Source organism: Agelaius tricolor, unplaced genomic scaffold (genome assembly GCF_023055355.1).
Source record: "Agelaius tricolor isolate 1412-34295 unplaced genomic scaffold, bAgeTri1.0.p SCAF_12, whole genome shotgun sequence".
Taxonomy (NCBI): Eukaryota; Metazoa; Chordata; class Aves; order Passeriformes; family Icteridae; genus Agelaius; species Agelaius tricolor.
The window spans coordinates 20,785,213-20,808,548 of NW_027269272.1; the positions used below are offsets into that span (position 1 = coordinate 20,785,213).

The 23,336-nt window shown below is 37.5% G+C and overlaps 1 protein-coding gene across 1 annotated transcript in view; it reads right to left on the bottom strand.

Annotated features, from left to right (window-relative positions):
• NAALADL2 (N-acetylated alpha-linked acidic dipeptidase like 2) overlaps positions 1–23,336 on the bottom strand; it is a 406,939-nt gene that overhangs the window by 139,387 nt on the left and 244,216 nt on the right. The window lies entirely within an intron of this gene.

Genomic DNA, 23,336 nt, shown 5'->3' on the forward strand with positions numbered 1-23,336 from the left:
TGTTCGTATTCAGATATTCAGACAAGATTTGATTGCACAAAAAGTAGGGTGGGAGAACTAGGGACACATCACAGCTAAATGATGTAACAGGCAGGATTTAAAATAACTATTGCCTTTTCCTACCTCCATATCCAGTATCTTTTTATTAATCCCTGGTTTATTTAGTAGCACACAAAACACAACATACAGATTTTTTTTTTTAAAGGAGTTTTAAAAACTTTGCACTTAAAAAAAAAACCAAACAAAACAAACTATTGAATTCCTCAGTTTTAGTGAGAGGAAGTAACTACACGTCTGCTATTCACAAAGTGCAGCAACCACTGCTGCCATGGCTACAATCTCTAGTAAGAAGTTGTGTCACACATGTGAAATTACAAAGCAGCTTTCAGATTTCAGCTATAATTGCTGCTTTTTAACTTTACAACAGTGACAGCACAACTATATCAACAATAAATGTGCATTGTTGATTCCATTTTCATCTTAAATACGTCAACACTTTACCAGCCATAAATTGTCCAAGCACAAAGAAGCCAAAGAAAGTTCTGCATATTTTTTTTACAAGGCAGAAGATTGTAGATTAATTCCTTCAGGTAAACCAGTGAAAATCTATTCAAATGAATGGATTATTTTAGATTGCAAAACCATCCCACAGCAAAATCTACTCCTTATGATTTTGGATGTATGCATTGTCCCTCTCCCAAAGCCATAAACATCTCAGAACTAACTGGAAACAGCAGAACCCTTGAAAACAGATGCTGGTGCCCACTGTTAACCCTTTAGTTATTTATGGCTGCTTAAGTCCTCAGTTTTTAGAGTTACCTTAAAAAATGTGACTGTTTCAATTCAGTATATTAAACCACCCCATAAAACATTCTGGACTCAATTCAATCTAATGTGAGACACCTGCTGCTTTCCCAAAGGCCCTGTCTGTACCTGGGGACAGTTTAGCCCTGTAAACCCTACACACCACCAGGAACCATTAAATTGCCTTTTAAAGATGATATGGCTGAAGCAGTGAAGAGACAGACTGCAACAGTCTAGAGAACTCTGGCTCTAAGGGCAAACTCAAAGCTGCTTCTCCATTTTAACTGCACCATCTCTGAGGTGTGGCAGAGGAAACATTTCCCTTTTGCACTGGCACAGGTAACAGAGCCCAGCTCCCTGCTCCACATCTCAGACAAGCTTTTCTGGGGGACTTTGGCCACAAACCTACTGGCAGATATTGGGTCCAAACCAAGCAAGCTGAGCATGACTATTTGCTGAGGAAAAAGAAAAGAAGTAACAAGAAACAGGGGCCTTTCACAGGGGGCTTTAATGTGTTTTAGCTCACCTGAGGCCAGTGTGCACCTGAATGAACACTTAATTAGGGGTTATATTCATGATCTGAACACAGAACCTACCAAAGAGAACAGACTGCAGCCCCTGTGAATCTCCAGCATCATGCAGATAAGCTGCCCATCAGTGACTGGTGATAAGCAGGGAAGCAGAGCAGCAGGCACTGGCCTCAAGCTGTGTTTGTTATCTTCCACCTGAGTGCTAAGTCTGACTCTCTGAAGATCTTTTCCCTTGCTCTCTTCTTCTCAGCTGAGACCATCCTTGCACCTTGTAAGCACCACACAGCACAAGACCAATCAGGTAATCAGCCTTCATTATTTTCCAGGGGCTACACTGGCCTGGTTACCTGCTAACCCCAGAGCTTCAGAAAATTAAAAACATGCACACTGAGTGTTCCAGCTGTACCCTCTCTTTCCAGCTGAAAATAAAGCATGACTGAAGCAGCTCTACTCTGATGTTCTGTGCATAGGAGCCACATCTGGGCTCGAGTTTAAGCTGTCATTTCATGGGCAGAGAGCTGAAAATCACATCACACTTTGGTCTCACCTGGATCACAGCAACCATGAGTACAGAGGGTTTCCTACACTGTTCTCTCACTGCATCTGAACAGCTTAGATCCTGTTTCTAGAACCTCTGATCCAGCAAGACCCCAATGTTTAAAGATAATTAAATAAGCATGGAATCTTTTCCCTCCCATTTTTTGATTATCAGCAGCAGTCCTGCTACAAATAATTTAGAAAGTAGTAATGCATGATTCCTAACAGTGATGGTTAACAACGCTTATGAATGCACCAGGAAAAAAGAGAAAAAGATGATGCAAGCAACTGTGGGTTATATCAACCTGCTAATTGCATATACAAATAACTTCTCATTATTAGCAATTCTTCTCACCATATTTGCTAGTAGTTCCAAAATATGGACAAACCTCCTGAGAACCCACTGCACAATTCTCCCCCTTACAGCATAAGCAGTACCTCATAAAGTTTGTGCTTTATGAGGTACAACACCAGCCCTATTATTGCAAATATTTCCTAAGTCCACTTTCTAAGCTTGTCCATTTATGTGTCCTGATCCACAGAAGTCACTGAGCTGCTGATTAGTTGGCACAGAAAACTTATTTCACAGGAGGAAATATCTCAGTATATTCCCTGCAAGTTTAATGAAAGTGGGATCTTGAGCAGACAAGAGGCAGATGCTGTTAATACATGACTGAGAAGGCATTAATAAAAACTGAAGAGCTTACTCCTTAATGGAAGAGGGAAAAAACTATGGAAGAAATCAAGAGACAGGTTGGCAGATGTAAAGGAATACAGAAACTTGTCCACAGACTAGACACCACAAAATCCAGCCTCAAGAAACAGAGCTGTGAAAAACCTGTTCACTAATCCATAGAACAACCGGTTCTTTTATTGACTGATACATTATTTAAGATAAAGCAGTTCAGTACAAGATACATTGGCTTACAATTCTATATAGCAAGTGACTTTGCCACCATGGAAGGTTCCATTCTTACTCAAAACAAGCAGCAGTGTGTCTGGAAAATTTGATTTAAAATACAGCAACTTCCAAACACATTCCACCACTTGCAGAGAGATTTTCAAATCAAATTTTAGTGCTAGGAAAAAAAATGATCCAGATCTCTTAATTTTACTATAGGGTCCCTACTGTTATTAGGGTCAATAGAAATCCAGTGGCATTTTCTTATCTAATTCTGCTTTCAACTCTTTCAATCCTTATATAATAGTAAATGAAACATTATAAATTAGCTGCACAACAGTATTTAAGAGTTCTATCTTGGTATGTATCATGTACTATGATAGTACATTTTAAAAGTCCACATTTCAAAAAGCCCCTCAAGCATACCTTGATGTCTGAGGTCCAAAGTGCCTAAAAATGTAGTTCTCATCTTCAGAAGTCACTTATGTGAATGCATATCACACTATTGAAAGTGTATCCTCACTCCTGTACAAAGATAATCACACTAATAGATAATATTAGGGTGCCCACTGAAACTTCTCAGAGGTTTCTGAAGGTTTTTCTGTATCAAAAATATGTCTGTGTCCAGCAAAGTAACAGAACCCTAAATAAAGAGATGAAACATGTTCAGCACTTACAGGGTCCTAAGGAGATTTTATTTTTCACACTTAAAATGGCAGTTTACACTACTTAAATCTCCTTAAAGCTGCACACAAAATTGCAAAGATTGTATTTTACACAATGACTGCCTAAGTGTTAATGACATCAGAGTTCATTAGACAACAAAGGCCATTAAGTGTCAGCTACTGACAGCAAAGTTAATTTGGGATCGTGTTGTTACTGTAACATACAACCTCCTCCATGTAACTTCAAGCCAAATCTCTTCCTCTTCCTAAAGGCAGATTCACAATCTCACTGTTTATTACAAGTCCAATCAGTGCTAACAAAGCAAACCATGAACATAACACATTCATAAAATAAGAAATAATATCCTTTCTATATCTCTATATAATTGTGATCCCCTTTCCTCTGTCCCTTCCAGGTAAACCTCACAAAAATGCATGCAGAATTTTATATTCAAAGCCATAATACATATGAAGCATGGAAACAAAAATAAAGAAAAACGAATCATTAAAAAAAAGTTTATCAAGAATACATTAAAAAATACATGTTTGTACCTAATACATATTATTCAGAGTAAAATAAAATATATTAATGTTTTTAAAATCTCCTATTGTCATTATACTTCAGTGCAAAGATCAACATTAATTAGACAAATAACAGTAATCAGTTTTTAACTGCTGCATTTTTCAATTCATAGTGCAATGTGCAAAAGACATGGTTCATTAATCTGAGATACAGCTTTACTGGACAGGTTAACAGTTATTAATTACTCTTTTCTGCTAAGTCCCAATTAAAATCATGATGCTCTGAAAGGATCTCCCATCTCATATGACTAATTGGCAGTATGCAAAATTATGAAGCAAGAGCAATGGTACATTTAAACATGTTGAAACAATATCTTTTTATTTCTGCAGCAGTCTGGGCAGAAAAGTAAGATTTAGATGCTGTGGGTATAATCAGATACTGCTATCTTCTACTATCTGTTACCTACTGTAATACAGAGCATTTGGAAAGGGCTTGGTAACACAAACAAAACTCAAGGTGGAAAAATCCCACTTAAATACACATATCTTCATCTATATACCACTCTTACAAACTGCAAGTTTTTACCAAAGTAAGCTTTGGTTTCACCTTGTATTTTTAATATTGCACTCGATGTTTAATCATGCTCCAGGATTCCCATCACAAACATTGAGGGATGTTCAAAGGAATTTGGAGGCAAAACTCTGTCTGAAGAGGTTTTGGCTTTTGCTGATCAACCCTCAAGGTGCTGTGCTAAGGCTGTAAAAGGGATGGAGGATGCAGCTAGTTTAATGGGGACCATAAAAAGAAACATCTTTCCTTTCCAGCTCAAACACTGTCCTTGCCTGAAGAATGGCATCATTGTTATATTGAACAAACAGGGCTGAAAAAGGGATTAAGCTGCATAAAATTTCCAACAGCTATAAATGCATACACAGTGGTCTCATAAATGACAGGCTATTGCCATAAAGGTCTTAGAAGGGGGAAAACATATTGCAAAGGAATTTATCAAACTATTCCTGCCCTACAGTGACACATATAGGAACAATAGAAAATCAAAGAGTTGCTCTGTATCATGTCAAGACCTTAAGACTTTGATGTAGTTACTACCAGAGAAATCATAACATGAAGTGCATTTATTTGTGGAGAGAATCTGACAAGCATATCTAAGATTTTTTAAGACATTTTCTGTAATTGCTTTCCGAACTAAAATTAGCTTTCACAATTCTCAATTTTCCAAATTTTGTCCTTTTTTTAATATCTAGAAAATTATTTATAGGGAAGAGAGAGTCTCCTTTTGCATTTCTTGGATGTCCTACAGATTGTGGGAAGAAAAGCAGAAGGGAAGGGTAAGAAACTCTACAATGTTAATCCCAAAAATCTGCTTTTGAGCAATGGGACTGCATGGCAGTGATGGGTAAGACCTACTTTGCACATCAGTTTACCACCCATTATATTTTTAAGTACATTCCTCTAAGTGCCATCCAAGGACAGTAGATTTCTCAATGAACACTGATCACAAGCTTGTTGTGTGCTGATTTGACTGGAAATCCACAGACTGACCTCTGGACAGCTGTGGCAGTTGAGGAAAAGCCTTTGGAGACTTCTCCTCCAAACCAAAAATCATCTTGGTTCAGTTCTGTAATCCTTGCACAGAAAAAAATATTTAACATCCTGCTCCTACATGTGCTATTAAGCTTATCAAGAACTGAATGTTCTGTCCCATACTTTTTCCTGTTTGCTGCCTGCTCATCTTCTATACAGTTTTATCAAAGAAAAGTAATTTGTTACGCATCAGCAGTTTTTAAAAATTGAATTTTTCACAATAGGATATTTGGACAATTAAACATAAGCCAGATATACTGCCAGTTCCCTGTACTAGATTTTAGCAACTTTTAATACAAATTGAGTGCATATTTTATTGCCAGATCTTGCTTACCACTGCTAAGAAATTCACAATGTTCAATCTAATTAAAAATGAAATTGAACTACAATTCCCTAGAAACAAGGGCTGATTGGACTCAATAAGCTTTACTTAATTTATTTCAGAAACAAAATAATTGAATTGCTTACAGTCCAGAATAAAAAAGCTCCATTATTTGATGAGTATATAATACAAAGCCTTTCATATTGCTATTGCATTCCTACATCTTCAGGAAATACTACTCACTTCTAAATAAGCATGTAGAGGAACACTGTATGCATAACAAGTATCATTAAATATTCAGTAAACATTAAAAAAGAAACAGGCTGTATGAATGTCCAGATGAGCAACCTCCAGAAAGCCAACAGCATTTCCCTGTTCACACTGAAACTGTTGTTCCTGATTATGTTTATGGTTATTCCAGTCTATGTTTAGACTCTATTACAGAGAGAATAAAGCTGAAGATCCATCATACAAAAAACAATTACACAAAGATATAATTATAATCTTGCTAAATCATCAAGAATAAACTGATTCGACCCTTTGTTGGATTTTATGCATTCTACCCAACTTTTAATCTAAAATCCACTGAACTGCCAACAGAGTCACAGACCAAAGTCAAATCTGCCAGTATCCCTTTACTTTTTCCATTCTTTTTTTCTTATTTACTTTTTTTTTCCTACCACTAGGAAAATTAAGATCAGCAGATTGGATTTTCAAACATTATTCCCAGCACAGGGCACTTCTCCCCCAGAAAGCTGCAATTTCAGGTTCCCCTCACCCTTCTGCACCTTGTTCAGGGCACAAAACCCCCAAAAAGCAGTATCCCCCTGGGGAGGTGGCTGCAGTTCCTCTGTGCCTGCAGCCACTCTGCTCACCACAAACATTTGGGGCACCTGCTCCCAACCTCAGGGGGCTCTCAGCTCTCTGCAATCTTTTTCTTCCCACTCTGGGCTCCAGCAGCAGCCTCCCAGCCTGGAGATACCCCAGTCATGGGATCACGGGATGGTTTGGCTTGGGAGGAACCTTAAAGCTCATCTCCTTCCAACCCTCCTCAAAATATCAGCAAGAATAAGGAAAATGAGCAGAGAGCAAGGGAAATCCCTAACTTGTACGAACAGCCCTCACTGTGCCTCATATGCAGGGTAAACTCATAACCTTTGATTCTTTCTATGGTCTTTTCTCAACTAAAGTCAAAATATCCTTGGCATACCTGGAATACTTCTTTTCCAGTACCAACACTGGAAGTTAGCAGTGTTGAAATTAAAATGGCCCAAGCCATCCTTCTATCTCCAAGATAAAAGAAAAGTTATGACTTTTCCAGCTCCAAGAGTGCAGCTGTTGTATGGGATCCACCAAGGCATCAGCAGATGCTCCCAGAACCCACACAGCAATCAGTCAGACATTTGTAATTAAGGCACATTTGCTGCCCCTAATTGTTAGATTGTTAAAACCATAGCTGCCTTCACTGGACCTGTGCAAAACCAGTACCTATTCATTTATTTTATTATTCTCACAATTCTTATCCATAACTAGTACTGGAGAATTCTAGCCTTTTGCTTTGGATTTTTGTCAAAACATACTCCCTGCTCAACTCTTTCCTGGTCTATTACATTGTATCCAAGTTTAATGTTTTTAAAATAATGCCTTGGATGTAATATAACACTCTCTTTTGAGATTGCATAACATTGCTATGTATTTTTAAATTTACATTTTATTTAATTTTACGTTCCCAAGTAGAACATATAAAGATATAGAGTGTGCTATATGTAAGCCTCAGGCATATCTATATATCAACTAAGAAAACTGAATATTATTAATTGGTTAATGAATATTTTAGCTTCATTTATGGAAAAGAGCAGTGTTTAACTACTTGGTTAGCATGCCTTTAAGTAAATCAATACTCAGAATGAACTTATTTATCTTCCTTATTAGAACAACAGTCACAAACTAGGAGTGATAAAAGAAATGATCGTAAAGAATGTGCCCCAGTGCATAAAGTCATTTCAAGAACTATAAATATTAAAGAAGTTATTACAAACCTTAGCAATAAAAGTTCTTTATAAATTATAGAAGTGATTTCTACTCTTAAGCTCCCCTAGAAAGTCCAAAATTAAAAATTAGGCTAGTCTTGATTTTGTTTCCTCACTGACATTTCAGAAACTTGAATTTTTTTTTCCACAAGAACTTATTCATGAACTGTGCTACACAGGACATATCATGAATGCATCTTTCCTACTGAACATCAAGGTTTAAAGTGGAATATGTAATAAACTGAAGCACCACTTAATATATAACCCTGGTACAGCACAACTGCGGGCAATCTACACAAAAGATACAAGAGCTGAAAAAGCCAACATGTGCAGCTTTTGTGTCTTCCTAGGTCCTTTCTTTTTCACTGCTTTCCACTCAGCACATCAGTAAAACAGAGCTCTGCCTCCTCCTGTGACCTACTAAATAGCCCATTTCACCAAAATGAAATAGTAGAAAGAGCTACATGAAGGAGGTCCAAGGTTGAAGCACTTGATGAGAACAGGGAAGGCAGCTGGATTAGTTTGGCAGCCACAAAGCACTACAAAGTCATTCATTCACCAGCAGTTAGGCGGGAAAAAAAAAAAAAAAAGCCAAACCAACAGCCCCCAGCTCCTCTTCAGTAACACCAGTCTACAATTAGTTCCAAAACATCAATCCAAAATTATGTCCTTCCCCTGTCTTAAAAAATAAATTGAAAAATATAAAATGTGAAAAATAGGTCTAACTTGCTGTCACTAAGATTTTTTTCCATGCAGTGATTAGGAAAGGAAGACCCCAATAACAAAACAAGGTCATACAAGGGTGGTTAAGAAAGATGTGGTAGTAAAACCCTTGCTCTGTCACTCTTCTCAACTAGGACATTGACAGAACATTATTTCTGTCTTTCTCTGACAATTTTTTCGGGAAGGGAAGACCAAAAGAAAATATCTTTTGAAACCTTGTACATTAAAAACACAGTTCCCTCCAATGGGCCCACAGAAAAGATTTAGCACCACTTACAGCTCCTAGAACTCCACTAAACTTTCTAAATGACAAACAGAATACTGCAGTTATAAGATGAATGAAAAAGAAATACAATAAAACTCATGATCAATCAACATCTGTTACAGCACTGTAACTCCTAAGACAGAACTTGCAGAAAAAGTCTTTAAAGAATATACAACTTCACTCTGGGGGAAAAGAAGAAAAACTAACTGAGAGCCAACCAAAAATCAAACAAATGCCAAACCAAAAGCCTCCAACCTAAAAACCCAAATAAATGCTCCATCTCAACACCAAGTTACACTACAGGAATGAATGTATGGTCAAAGTAATCAATTAATGGTCTGACACCAAAATGAAGACCACAATCACAGGCCCTGATGTTTAGCCCAGGACAGAAATCTATAGAAAATCAAGGAATGTTTCCAAGTTCAGAATAAACATTTTCTCTTGCAATAATTTTGCAAAAGAGACAGAGTGAAAAAAAAAAAAAAAACTCCACAAACAGAAATTTCTGTTCTCAGCCATTAATTTCTTCTCTTTGTTGACTGAAAGTGGTGACTAATTTTGTACTTACTATTGCTTCTAACTAAAAGGGTGAAAATGAAGCCAGTTCAGGGTTACAGGGCAAGCTTACTTTTGCATCACTTTTTAATGGAAAATGCATCTCTATCCATTCTGTTTAGAAAATTGGTAGTTACTGAAATCCTCCTGCCTAAGCCTGCATTTAACTGCATCAGCTTCACACCAAAGTAGCACCCTCAATGTCAATAACCCTTAATTGGTAAGAAACTCAAAGTCAGGCTTTCTGACCTTTATTTGTTGGTCTCCTCTCTCAAATAACAAGTGACTAGATGAGAGGAAAGTGCCTCAAATTGCACCAGGGAAATTTCAATTAGATATTAGGAAAAATTATTCACCAAAAGGGTTATCAAGCATTGGGAAAGGCTGCCCAGAAGTGGTGGAGTCACCATCCCTGGAGGGATTTTAAAGATGTGTGGATGTGGCACCTGGAGACATGGTTTAGTGGTGGGAGGGAACCTGAGGATCTTAAAGGCCTTTTCCCACCTAAATTATTCTGTGATTCTCTCAGGGAATAGAAAAAAATTATACACATAATTATTACGATTCTTTTTGATAGCAAATACTAAAGGTTAATCCTAAAATAGACAAAGTACACAAAGACAGTTAATTGTAGAGATAGACACAATTTAAACAAACAGAGAAATTAATAAGTTCTCATCTTTCCAACAAGGTCCTGCACAGTTAAGATACTTAGAGCATCCTGCTCTTTTATATTAGAGCAGGATGACAGAGGTTTTAAAATCAAATTTACCTTTTTGAGTTTTTGCCAGCATCTACTAAACTGTCCTTTCATACAAGATTTCTGAGGAGAATGATCTGTTCACACGACATTCCACAAAGATACTGAGTTAAAGAGGCAGCTCTGACAGTAAAACCCTGAACAACTCTTTGCTTCCAGTATGATAATCTTTGATTATTAGAAAACAACACTTTGAAGGCTGTCTTGGAAATGGTTATATTAATTTATCTCACAGTCACTGATGTTAAGTTCCAGGCTTACCATTTAAGATCTTTTTAGCAACAAAGTAAGAGAAATTTTCTAGAAAACACTCTTTAGAGGGGCAATGTTTTCTGTTGGGTTTGGCTTTTTTTCCTCTTCAAGTTTAATTAGAGAACAGGATTATTGTAATGTTAAAGACATCTTTTTTCCCCATCATTTATAAACATTTTCAGAGGCTAAACAAATCATCATGTAACATACCTTGACCATGAGACACCAACTAGCTTAATTCAGGAACAGAATAAAAGCTTAAAATTTGTTTGGGTGTTTTTTAAGGAGCATAGATTTGTTAAGAATTCATCACACTGGGTATTAATCTTGAGACCAAGAACAAAAAAATCTCTTTCTAATACCCTTAAAGGGTGAAGACAAATGTTTAGCATGCAGGTGGTACCTTCAGAATTACATCAGTTACTCTGGGCTGTTCAGATTTAGATTGAAGCTGGAATATTTTGTATATCTTCCTTTTTTTTCCCCTCATAATAAACGGTAAAGCATTAGCAGAGTTTTATATACCTGCTTTCCAATGTCCAATTCTATATCAAGAAATGTTTAAGTATCCACATAGAGGACCTCATCACCAAAAGCTATTGCAGAGATAAACAGACTCAGAACTGAAATATCCCATTTCACAGAACAGTCATGATTATAATTAAATTGCTCCAGACATATCCTCCACTTCACAGAGTCAAGACACCTATGATTGCAATTTCTAGGAATACCAGGGGAAAAAAATATTATTTCCTACTTGCTCTGCAACCCATCCTCTTCCCTTAAGCACGAGCTGTGTCAAGGAAGGATATCAGGCTGACAAGAGGGCATTTCTTACATGATGTCCTCACAGTGAAAGAAAGGAGCAGAGATTTTTCTGGTCAATAAGAACTTCTTGACAGAAGACTAAGGAGCTGATCAGTCTGGATGAGAGACTTGTGTGCACTTCACCAGGACAGTTCATGGTGACAGGATCTCAACAACACAGGTGCCATGTGATGGCCGTGACCTTATTGTCATGTGAGATTTTACCTGATCAAACACCGCCCATGGCCACTTTTGCTGAAGGGGAATTGTTCTGTAAATTCTACTGTGCAACACACTTAAGTATGGTTTTTATATTAAATAAAGGGAGTTTTAATGTGCTTTACCATAAAGTGGTGTTTTTCTATATCCTTCTGGAAACCTCACTGCATCAAGCTGATCTCTTTACTGAGAACGAAGATCTGTTGTATTTTCAAGCTAATTTGGATACGAAAACTTAGGTTTTCTTGAAATCAAATAACATACTTGTAGTTTTAGTCTGTTTTCTAGTGAACAGAAAAAGGGAAAAATAGGTAATTTAAGCTACTCTTCCCCTGTTACCACTGGTATCACCAAGTATTGAACAATTCTGCACTGTTGGCAGGTCAGAAGCAAATCTTGTTTTCTGAATTTTCTGTATGCCTTGAAATGACTTCACCTTCAAAGAAAATAAAGCACATTGAGTGACAATGTCAGATTTTGTCCTTGCAACTTTCAGTGAATCTGTACAGTGCACACATCAAAGTTCATCCAGTCAGGTACACTTGCAAATAATAAAAATGAGTAAATTATCCTTTAAATTAATAACTCATTAAAATATTACACTTTTTAAAAGATTCATTTTGCACTTCCAAAGAGTTCAAGTTTTTTTGAAAAAGAATATATGGAAACAAAAGGCATTTGCAAACATATTCTATTGTATGTACAAATGCCACAGCAAAATAGATTTCTGTGTATGACAGTTTCACATACATTTTTTTAATACTAATATCTTAACCTTTCCTAATTGGCTACTTTTTAAAGAATAACATTACACTGAAAAGGAATGAAATTTCAATTAAATACTCTGTAATGAGTATTTAATTTTTAGCCCCACTTTGCTGAACAGAGCAAACATCATCTTTTAAAGATGCTTCCACTAACGTCAGGTCTGAAGCACTGTGCAAGTAATATAACTTGGACTTCTCTCAGGCATTTCAAACCAAGAAAAACAATAAATTCTGCTTGGAATGGTACTGTTCTTAGGCAGGAAGAGGAGGCCAGATCCCAGCTCTCCTAACGCATTCCAAATGCCTTCCTTGGGTCTCTTTTTTAAGGAACATTGCAGCACCTTACCATGGTAAGGGACAGTAATTTCTACACAGATGCTCCAGACTAATTAAACTCTAATGTTTCATAAACATTTCCTCAGCCTGTAATCCAAGAATGGTCTAAACTAGCAGATTTTGCCTTACCTTTTTTCCTTATACTCTCTAATATGAGAAACAGGAATGGGACATGCCCAGGTGGTTAAGTGGATTAAATGTTATCATTTTTCCTCTGAGATTACAGTGAAAGCCTGACTGAAATGAGTTGTCAGGTCAGTTCCCCAGTGGACATTTTATAGCATAAACCCATCACATATAACTGAATACTGATATAAGAGGCAATATAGTCAATTCCCACTCCAGGGAAAACCAAGATTGACTCAGAAGTGAAATATATGCTTCCATCTTATTGCAAGGGAGGTCTCTCCAGGTCACCTCAAGGTCACCTCTGAGGCTGTGTGCTAAGAATTCTCGTGTCTGCATAATAACTGACAGTGGGAAAACGTAAATAACAGGTTCAGCTGTCAGTGCAGGCCCTCCTCCAGCCTTCACCAAATGCAAACACTCTGTCCTCCATCTAAAATATTACCTGTATCTCCACATAACTGAGCTGCCCTGACAGATCTCAGCCCATGCACATTCTGTGGTTATTCACAATCACAAGGCTTTCCTGGGCAGCACTGTGAGAGTTTGGGTTTGTTGGTTAAGGGTGTTTTATCTGATGAAGAGACTGATTTTTGGAGAAATCTGAAGTGTACAAGTGATGTGAAATTTTAAACAAATAATGAAAAATTGCACTAGCTATTTGAAACAAGCAATGAAAAATTGCACCTTAAGTCAATCAAGGAAAGTGGTCCCGAATGTTTTTTCCTTAAGGTTCCAGTGACTGTGATCATCTGATTTTTGTTTTCTTTCCCAATGACCATAAGGAAGTTCAAGAATCTTTTTATTTGCAACAACCCTGACTGACTCTATATATCAAAAAGCATCCCAATCAAAACTTAAAAAAAAAAACAAACCAACAATCAAAACACAAAAAACCAAAAAAATCCCCAACAAAATAATCAATTACCTTGAATGAGCACAACTCCAAATATGGAGAATTGCTCTCAGAAGAGTATGTTCAATACTAAAAATAAACAAAAAAGCACCAAGAAAAACCCCAGAAGCCAAATACAAAAACCAATCTCACTCTAAAACATGAGAATGTAGCAGGATAACATATAAGGGAAGCTGCCATTTTGTTAGGCCTAGATCAAGAGAAAACAACATAAGTCCAACTTTGTTGCACATGTTGTTTGTGAATTATTCACTGAGACCTAAGGAGGAAATTAAAATGCCTGAGTTCTCATATTGAAATGCACAATCTTCTCCTGTTAAGTGAAAATATGTTCACTGTGGTAGAATTGCCTTCTGCACAGAAGGTTAGTTTAATGTTTTGGCAATCGAAACAAAATATTCCAAGTGGTTATTGCTGTACTTGCAAAGAAGATGCCAATTACATTTGTAATGATGGACTTGGTGTTTTTCTTTTCAAATTCATGCACAGGCATCAAGAGGCCCAAATGGCTAAGAGTGAAATTTTGGCTTTGGCGTTCCATGGCATTATGCAGTCAAAAAGAAAATTAAAAAATATAATGCTAAAAGCCACCTCTTCCTTCTCCAGGGAGGACATGCAGTTATATATTTTAACCATCTATGCTCCACAAAATCCAGCCACAGACAATCTGAAAGGAACGATTCAAGTAATCCCAGAGAACAGAATACAAATTTTCCATAGGCTGGTTATTATAGAATGTACAATATAAATATATATCCCTGGTTCCATGGATGCCAATGAAAAGATTGGATCTCAGCATTCAGCATGTCCATGTTTCTACTCAAAGCAGAAACATGTGATCATGCGACAAATTGTATTTGAAAAGGCAGAATTCACATTTTCATGCAGAAATCACAAGTGTTGATTTTGTGAACCAGCTCTCAGAGTTGAGTCTCTAAAGCACAGAACCAATGCAAAAATCAAATCAAGGTCTGAATATCCTTAAGAGCCACAAGGCATGAAAATCATTCTTCAGTTGAGTAATCTGTGACATCCTGGTTTATCAAATGAAATACTGATTCTAGGAACAGAACTGTTTACTTCTAGAATCTCCTAAATCATGTTTTACATAAATACTTTATTCAAGAATAGTGACTTTGATACCTTTCAACCCAGTTTCTCAGTTCACAGATATGTAAATAAACTGATTACTATGAAACATTCTGAAATGAGGAGAAAAGACTTAAAAGAGCGTAAAATGTCAGAGAAGAATCATAACTTCTCCTTAATAAAATAAGAAGCCAGCAGCTACTATAGAACATGCCATACAAGTCAAACCCACTACAGAATGAGGGCAGTACTTATATAACACTTGTTGCCTGAAAAAGATGACCTTTTCCTCTGATCACTATTCCAGAAAATATCAGATATAAGCAGGATGCACCATGCTGGTCTCTGTCTCTCCTCTGCAGAGCTGTTAGAGGGGGAAGTTCTGAAGATTTCTGGCATTGCTTCACCCAATCCAGTGGCTCACACTTTGAAAGAGCCCAAAGTCAGGTAGATCTGTTCTGGCAGGATGAGATTTTATCCATTCACCCCTCATCCCTCCTCAAAGCTCCTTCAATTTTATTTCCCTCCTTTCTCAGCTGTTGCTGAAATGTGCTGGAAAACAAACACATGAGCTGGGCAAAGACCTGGATAATTTGTCTGTCAATGGCCCTTTTGTGAAATCCAAGCTCAACTAATGCAAAAGAGGAGCTCAATTCTCAGCTTGGGTAGGAAAAATAATTCCCTACACAAGCAACAGAAGAAGGGCCAAGACTACAAGCAGAAGTATGACCAAGTGCTCTGCAGGAAGAGCAAATGGAAAAGGTTTGGATTGTCTGAAGGAAAAGACAAAGTTGTGTTTCCCACTGCCCTGCACACAAGCAGCTGATCATGTGTGGATCCAGGGTGAGGCAATGGATATCTTTGCTCAGCTCTGCTTCTGAACAGTTGCCTCACAGCAAATCCATTTCACTTGACTTTGCACCATTTATCAGGACACAGCACTCACACAGTAAATTGGATGATTGCATTTACTACTCACTTTTAAGGGCTTGATAAAATAGAAAATTATGCTTGAGTTTCACACCTCTAAAATCAGACAAGGGCTTCACAAGACCCCACAATGAATTCTTTATGAGTCAGCCAATGTCCATGTTTGAATGGAAGCCACTTAGTGTCTCACTCAATTTTATTGCACTAAAAGGAGGAGATCTCCTATAACACTTTCCCCTCAGGAAAGAGCAATCCATTATGGGAGCTGGACTAATTTTTCAAAGGATACATTCAATACATGCAGCAAATGTGCAATTAAACAGCCAATGGAGTATATGAATATTTAGAATCACTTCCCCAAGAGAAATTTAAGTGGTTAGGGTTACTAAAGAGAACAGGACTATGCACAGAATCAAATCAGGAAGAATTCAGTGTTTGATTCACCAGCAAGACTTCAAAAATTTCTGTACTGACACAGAAGAGAAAGAGAGAATAGGAACTACAGCTGGGAACACAAATCTGCAAACCAGCAGTGCCTTCTCAAAACATTCAGGGAAAATTGTGTGGCATCAGAAATGCAGAATAATCAATACCTACTATTGGTCACTAGCTTACATTTCCCCTTGTTTACTCTGCTAATAGCACACCTCTCCTTCCATGCAATCAAATCCAGGGGTTTGTAAGCGAAAAGGAAATGATTAATAACCAGAAGTCCTTTTACTGATGCAAACAAAATGTTAATTACTCGAGAATATTGACAAGTTGTGCTGTAATTATGCTTCCTTCCAGATATCAATTGCTTTTCTCCTACCCCACCCCTTATATTCTTCTTACTGCTTACAAGGGCAAATTACTTTTTCCCATTTCTACTGTAAAAAGTGGAGTGAGAATTCCCTCTTTAATTTACTGCAGTGCACTTGACTAAGGGGATAAGAGAGCAAATTTTTGTCAACTATTTCATACTCATGTGGACAGATACAGATTGGATTTATAACTGCACTGGCTCTGTTTCACTTTTAGGTGGCACAGGTCACAGTACATCATCCTTCAAATGCTGGATGAAGTTGGAGGAAAATTGACATGCTCAGCTAAAAATTATTGTGGAAACTAACAGCCCTCTAGGAACTGAACACAGGAGCTCACTGTGACTTGGTTCCAATCAGAAATACAAAAACACTGTTTGGGACTTCCTATTTGACTGGTTTTTTAGTCACCAGCTGTAGATTTCTCACGTCAGTGGGACTTCTTGATTTTCTTTCCCGTAGTGCCTCACACTGAGGGGAAAATGTATCACAATTGGTACTTTCCATCTTTTTGCACCCAGCTATGTTTAAACTAAGTTTACCAATAAAGATTAAAATAAGATTAAAATATGACTTCAGGATGAAGCATTAGGTCATAAACCTGTGCAGAGAGATTTGGTTTTTTAACTCTAGTACATTTCCTCAGTGGGCTGGGGTGCATTTCTTAGTCCACCCAACCCAGATCAGATTTATGATATGGGGGCAGGGTGTCTCCAGGCTCCTCTAATTATTATGGCTTGTTCCTTCTGTTCAAAAGGAACATGAAAGCACTGCCATCAGTCAGAGCAAGAGGAATATAACTGAGAACGGTGTCTAGCAATGTCTTAAATGTCTCCCTTTCTGATGAAGGAAGGCCAATGGTCTTTCTTTGAAACAAACATAAAATTTTTCAGTATTCGCTAAAGAGCAAAATAGCTTCTGCAGGATTCCATGAATCAAAAATCAGAAAGAGATTCAGAAATAATCATTCAAAACACAGGACTGATGAGTGTGAAATCTCAATTACATGAACACCTTTTGGGTAATAATAATAATAATAATAATAATAATAATAATAATAATAATAATAATAATAATAATAGTTATTGTTAATATTATTTTACGTTTTTTGAAGGCCTAGGTAGAATTTGCTTACACAGGAAGTAGAGAAGAAATGCAAAGGGTCCATTCCTTAGACTGTGTGATACCTCACAGATTAAAGAGGCTGTTTGAGGAAGGGGAAGATTAAGAACATGAGTACACTTAAATCTAGTCCTTGGGGGAAGAGAAAAAGGATAAAGAATAAAAGCAACTAACTCAAAGGAGAGAATCTCTGATAAATTCAGGGGAGACAAAGGCTAAGGAAAAAGGATCACAAAGCCACTAGTGCTTCCTTCAAGACAAAGTAAGAACTAGCATACCCTGTAAAAATATAAACTGGCTACTTAGCAAACTCTGCACCAACAATTTGAATGAATCAACCTGAATTCACTTTGGACTATCAAAAGAAACTCAGGATTTTGCGAGTTGAGATGAGATTTTAAGAGGGTGGTGAATTAGAGAAAACCTGAAAAACACGATGCTATAACATCCAGTGGATGTTACTAGATAATCCCTTCAGATCCAGATCCCCAGGTACAGTTTTACATGTGTCTATGATTTTATTTATACTGCCTATATCTGTGGCTTGACTTTTTGAGAAGGGCTTTAGGAAGGGATATAATATCATTAAAAGTCCCATGGCACTCATATGGGGAAATGTGTGTATATAAAGACTTTAGGAGCCTTGGAAAAAATTCTACCATCCAAAAAAGATCACAAAAAACCCCAACCAAAGCCCCAGTGTCCTTAATAATGAAATGCATATCAAGTGTTTATGTTCCCTTTAAAATGTTTGGGGTTTTACTATAGTTTTTATTTGTATATTTATATGCACACACTGTATATATGTATATAAACATACACACATATATTTGTTTATCTCTAGGGAGGGAGGAAGGGATGGAAGGAAAGGGAGGATCCTCGTTAAATGGAGATTTACAATGCAAGCTATCATCTTCACAATTGTATGTGCTAGCCATAAAAAGTACCAGAGGGAACAAGGAAATAAACAATGTAGACATTGTAGAAAAGTGAAATTACTTTTTCTAAAGTAAACTTATTTAAAATTAACACAGTTGTTAAACTGAAGCCCTTTTGCAAATTACCTTTATTCTGGGAATCTTTAATATTTTCTATTTAGCACACCCTTATCTATAAGGTCCTGCCAATAACCTCTGCATAAACATCCAAGTCTCCACATTCCTAAACTTTATGACAGTTAAAAAGCAATTTTATGAATATTTATGAAGGCACTAAATTATTAAAATAAATACAGATATTTACACAGTAGAACAACATCTTCATATAATGGATGTGGAAAAAATGCTAATATGTGGACATTTTAAAGATGAAGTGGTTTGGCCTTCAGGGCTTTTGTTACTCTATTAAAAGTTAATTTAAGACAAAAATTATGGCTTTTTCACGAATTGCAACCCCTAAAGATTAAATCATGATCAAGACACACAACATTTTTCAAAAATTGAATCTGGTAATGACATTTCCAGAGGCTGGATATTGAAACCATTGTGCAGTTCTCCCTGAAAAAGCCTCCTCTGGTTCCCTCAGCATGCTCAGAGCAGCCCTCACACTCAGATGGGCTCTGGGGCACAGGAGCTGGGTGCTACCAAGCTGCTTTTACCAATCTCTCTCCCACCACATATTTTTCACTATTAGGATAAGTTATCTGCAAACACCGTGGGCAGCTCAAGGTGTTCTTTCTCCAGAAGGTGCTCTACACCACAGGAGTGATTTGCCTAATCACTGGTAATAAACTTCAGCATCTTTCAGCAGCCACATTTATAGACCCTCCTGTGTCGCAGACATCTTTCATGAAAAATCCTTTCTTAGGATTTTTCCTTGTGAGAAGCTGCAGTTTCAGCAACCAAAGTAAACAATGGTTATCTGCTGCTGTGGAATGCAACAGGTAGACCCGTGATTGGTCTCCTGTGGATGTTGGGATTTCCTGATCACTCATGGCAGAGCTGGCTCTTGCTCTGTCTGAGACACAAATCTTTGTTATTCATTCTTTTCTATTCTTAGCTTAGCTAGCTTCTGAAGAAACCTTTTCCTTTCTATTTCTTTTTGAGTATAGTCTTAATGTAACATATATCATAAAATAATAAATCAAGCCTTCTGATCATGGAGTCAACATTCTCGTCTCTTCTTCATCCTGAAAACCCTTGTGACCATGGTCACACTCCTGGAGCAAGGACATCAGGAGGCTGCTCTGACCTCCTGTGACTGGCTACTCAGCCTCACCAGTGACCCCAGTAACCAGGGTTCCACCAAAACACAAATTTTCCTTCTAGCCAGGACACCAGGAGACAGCCACCTTCCATCTCAAGGTGTGAGAAAATGTGTTCTTTTCATGGCAATTCCCTCCAGAGGTTGTGCCTCACTTCTCTTCTACATTTGTCTCATTTCAGCTCCCTGCTTAAGAAAACTTTTCTTCTTCCTTAATCCAGCCTCCTCTTTGTTCAGCAGCAATCCAGATCTTACAATTGTCTCAGACTAATCACAAGATCCCTTCAGGAGCTGTTGGAACAGTTTGAATTTTCTCCTTCTGTCAGTTTTCCAGCACTGTGAATTATTGTGGCTAATGAGACCAAAAAGACTTGGTTATGCCAAGTTCCCTGTCACATGAGTGCTCCCCAGCTCAGCCCCCTGCCTCACTCTGACTTGCTATAGGAAATTGCCACTCCAGGTGCTGGGTGTAGGAAATTCCTGAACTTTCCAGCTGCATTTGAAAAGGATTTTGCCTTTGCAATACTCTTGCCTGCTCCTTGAAGCATTTCTACCATTCCTTTTCCCTCACTTTCTATATTAATCTATAATAGAGTCTTGCTCACTAACTGATCTTAGTGAGCAAGATCAGCTGCAAATGGTGAAAACCCCTTCTCAAGCCCCTGCTCCACTCTGATATTTTTATATATATAAAATACATAACACATTTTTATCTTTTTTTTTTTTTTCTAACATAGCAATGGAAACTCCTAGTTTTTTGTTTTGTTTTGGGTTTTTTCCCTCCCCAGAGTCACTGCTCTTGTTGATACCCTGCTGCAAAGGTAGGGCCCAGGTTCTTTCTCTTTATAGCTGTAATTTATGATGTGGCTGAGGTAACACATTCTTTGTTTGAAAAGGTCCAGCTTAAGGGATCAGGATGTGTCTCTGTGGCTCTGGACAGGTGCCACTGCCAGGGCTGCTGCCCCTCTCATCCTGACCAGAAACCACCTTCTGATCCAGTGGAACAGAAACACAACACTCCTGGTGAAATCTGAAAATTATATCCAATTGCAAAAATAACTCCAGGTCAGATTTCTGCAAATCTTGTTCTCACAAAGCAGCTTAAATTTATGAACCTTACAGAATTTAATCAGAATTACTCATGTTTAAGACTAAACTGCATATTTTAACAGCACATTAACTTCAGGCTTTTCTGCCTACTCCAAATTCCTTGTACATTCCAATTTCAAATTATTCCAAGCTCTGAACTCTGTTGTTTTCAGTGTCTAAAGATATGAGAGATGGGCACAGCCTGAAAGACTGAAAAGTACAAGCTCCAAATTATTTTCAACCTTAATCCTCCCCCAATTTTGTACCTTATCCAATCCCTAGAAACTAAATCTACATGGCAAAAATACTGTCATTTATATAAGTATATTTCCAAATATTCAAATTTCCATCACTTGGACTTAGTTCTGTAAATTAGCCCCTTGAACATGAAGCTCTTTTCTACCAGCACATCTTTTCTCTTAATATGATGTAAAAACAAAAGAAATGTTGTTCAGTTTTCATGGTGATTTTTTTTTCTGCCAGCAGTAGTTTATTATTTCTTTCAGGTTTTTTTCCAAAGGACTCAGCAGAGAGAAAAAGAACAATCAAACATTTTTTAAAAAGCAAATTAAATATGCGAAAGGGGAAAATAGGAAAAAAGAACACATGAAAAACAGCAGTAAAGAGAGAAAGACAAAAAGCATAAATGTGCAAGGGAGATACAACTGAAAAATAGAGACATAATTAGAAACTGTTATGAAGATGGAACCTCAGTGCAGGGTCTATAATAATAAGACTCAAATCCAGAGTGAGATACTTGCATAATATTAAGTAATAATAATGAAAAAATTAAAGGAAATTAACATGAAAAATACAAGTTAAATACAAAAAGTGGAAAGAAACCCACTAAGTATATATGTTTATATAGCCACAGCTCTCTTATGAACTAGTGCTCTGTTTTAATGTGATGTAAAACCAAGCACATGGAAGGCAGAGATAAGGAAAATATAGGGAGAGGGAAGTATCAGCTGAAACAGAAATTTGAGACTCAGTAAGTACAGAAACATAAACATTAGGGGAGAGAAAAAGATACAAAGAGTGGATTCAGCAGAGAGATACTGGGCTCATTTAAACCAGCAGGACTTGCAGCTTAAGGCAATATTTCACATCAAATATTCCTTAGAAAAGGAGAATCTACTTCTGATAATCTTTCTACACCTTTACTGATAGTTACGAGCAAAGTAAAGCCCACAATTATTCCACGGCCAAAGAGACACAAATTATATTCTAGAAAGGGGTAGTTCACAGGCTCAAGAAAAATGGCAAACCCTCTGTGAGGAGAACATGGAAAGTAGGTTTGGGTGGTGGTAATTTCACCTCAGACCCTGAGCACACATTTGAGTCGGTCTCCTGATCACACCACACTTTGCTTTGTGCTGTGTAACAGACCCTGAATGTGCAAAATTGATTCTTTTGGAGCTCCAGAAATGGAGCTGATGCACCTCAGCCATTTAACAGCCCACATTTGGGACCAGGCTACAGCCAACACACACAAAAACTCCTGAGATGTGCCTTGTCCTCAGCACCTTCTGGTTTTCTCTTCTCCTCCAGGCTGCTTGGTAATTCAGACACAGCGAGTGTTCCCAGGAACGCAAATTGGTAAAAAGTCCATCTCACAGACAGTGCTGCTACAGCAAACTTTACATCTTTATCAAATCCCTGCCTTATGAGCCCTGATTGCTGTTTCATTGGCTTTGTCAGCAGTGAGATGCAGGATCAGATCTATTGCTGGAAATGATGGGCAACAACCGAGTCCCAGCAATGACAACTGACCTTTCGCAGGCGTAATTAAATTGCATCTAAATAATTTAAATAAACAGCTAAAGCTACTCAGTTGAAAATGGCATTTTTATTGAGACAAATCTTATTCCTGTAGAAAAAAAAAATTAAGTGGTTGTTTTTTGAATCTGTACTGAAGTCCTGGCTGTGCTTTCTATGGCCAACAGAGCAGGTCCCGATTTACTTAACTGCAAGATCTGGAGTCACTGCTCTTTTATAATTGCTTTTGTGAATTGGGAATGAATTGTTGAAGCATTTACTGAGCTACTATACTTTCTGTATTTTCTGAAAGTCAAACCAGCAATTTTGTTTATAAGATATTTGCAACAGAAGGCAGTTACTGGATGTTTAGAGTTTAAATGTGGTTTATATGTTGAGTGGTTTATTATGTTTAGTGCAAAAGTGGATTAATGAGCTCCTGCTCTGTGCTCTCTGCCAGAGCTGGGGTTGGAGAGGATGGATACACATGCACCCATGTACACTGTCTCCAGACACAATCCCTCCTGCTTTATTAGTTCTTTCAGTGATTTCTTTGTTTGTCAAAAGGCTTCTAGTACACTCAGAGAAAATACAGCTGAGTACTGGGGCACTGCAAAATATACAGAAAAATAAACAACTCTTAACACATAAAAGGCACTTCAGAGTGACATGGGTGAGTATTGAGGAAGAATTTGAATGT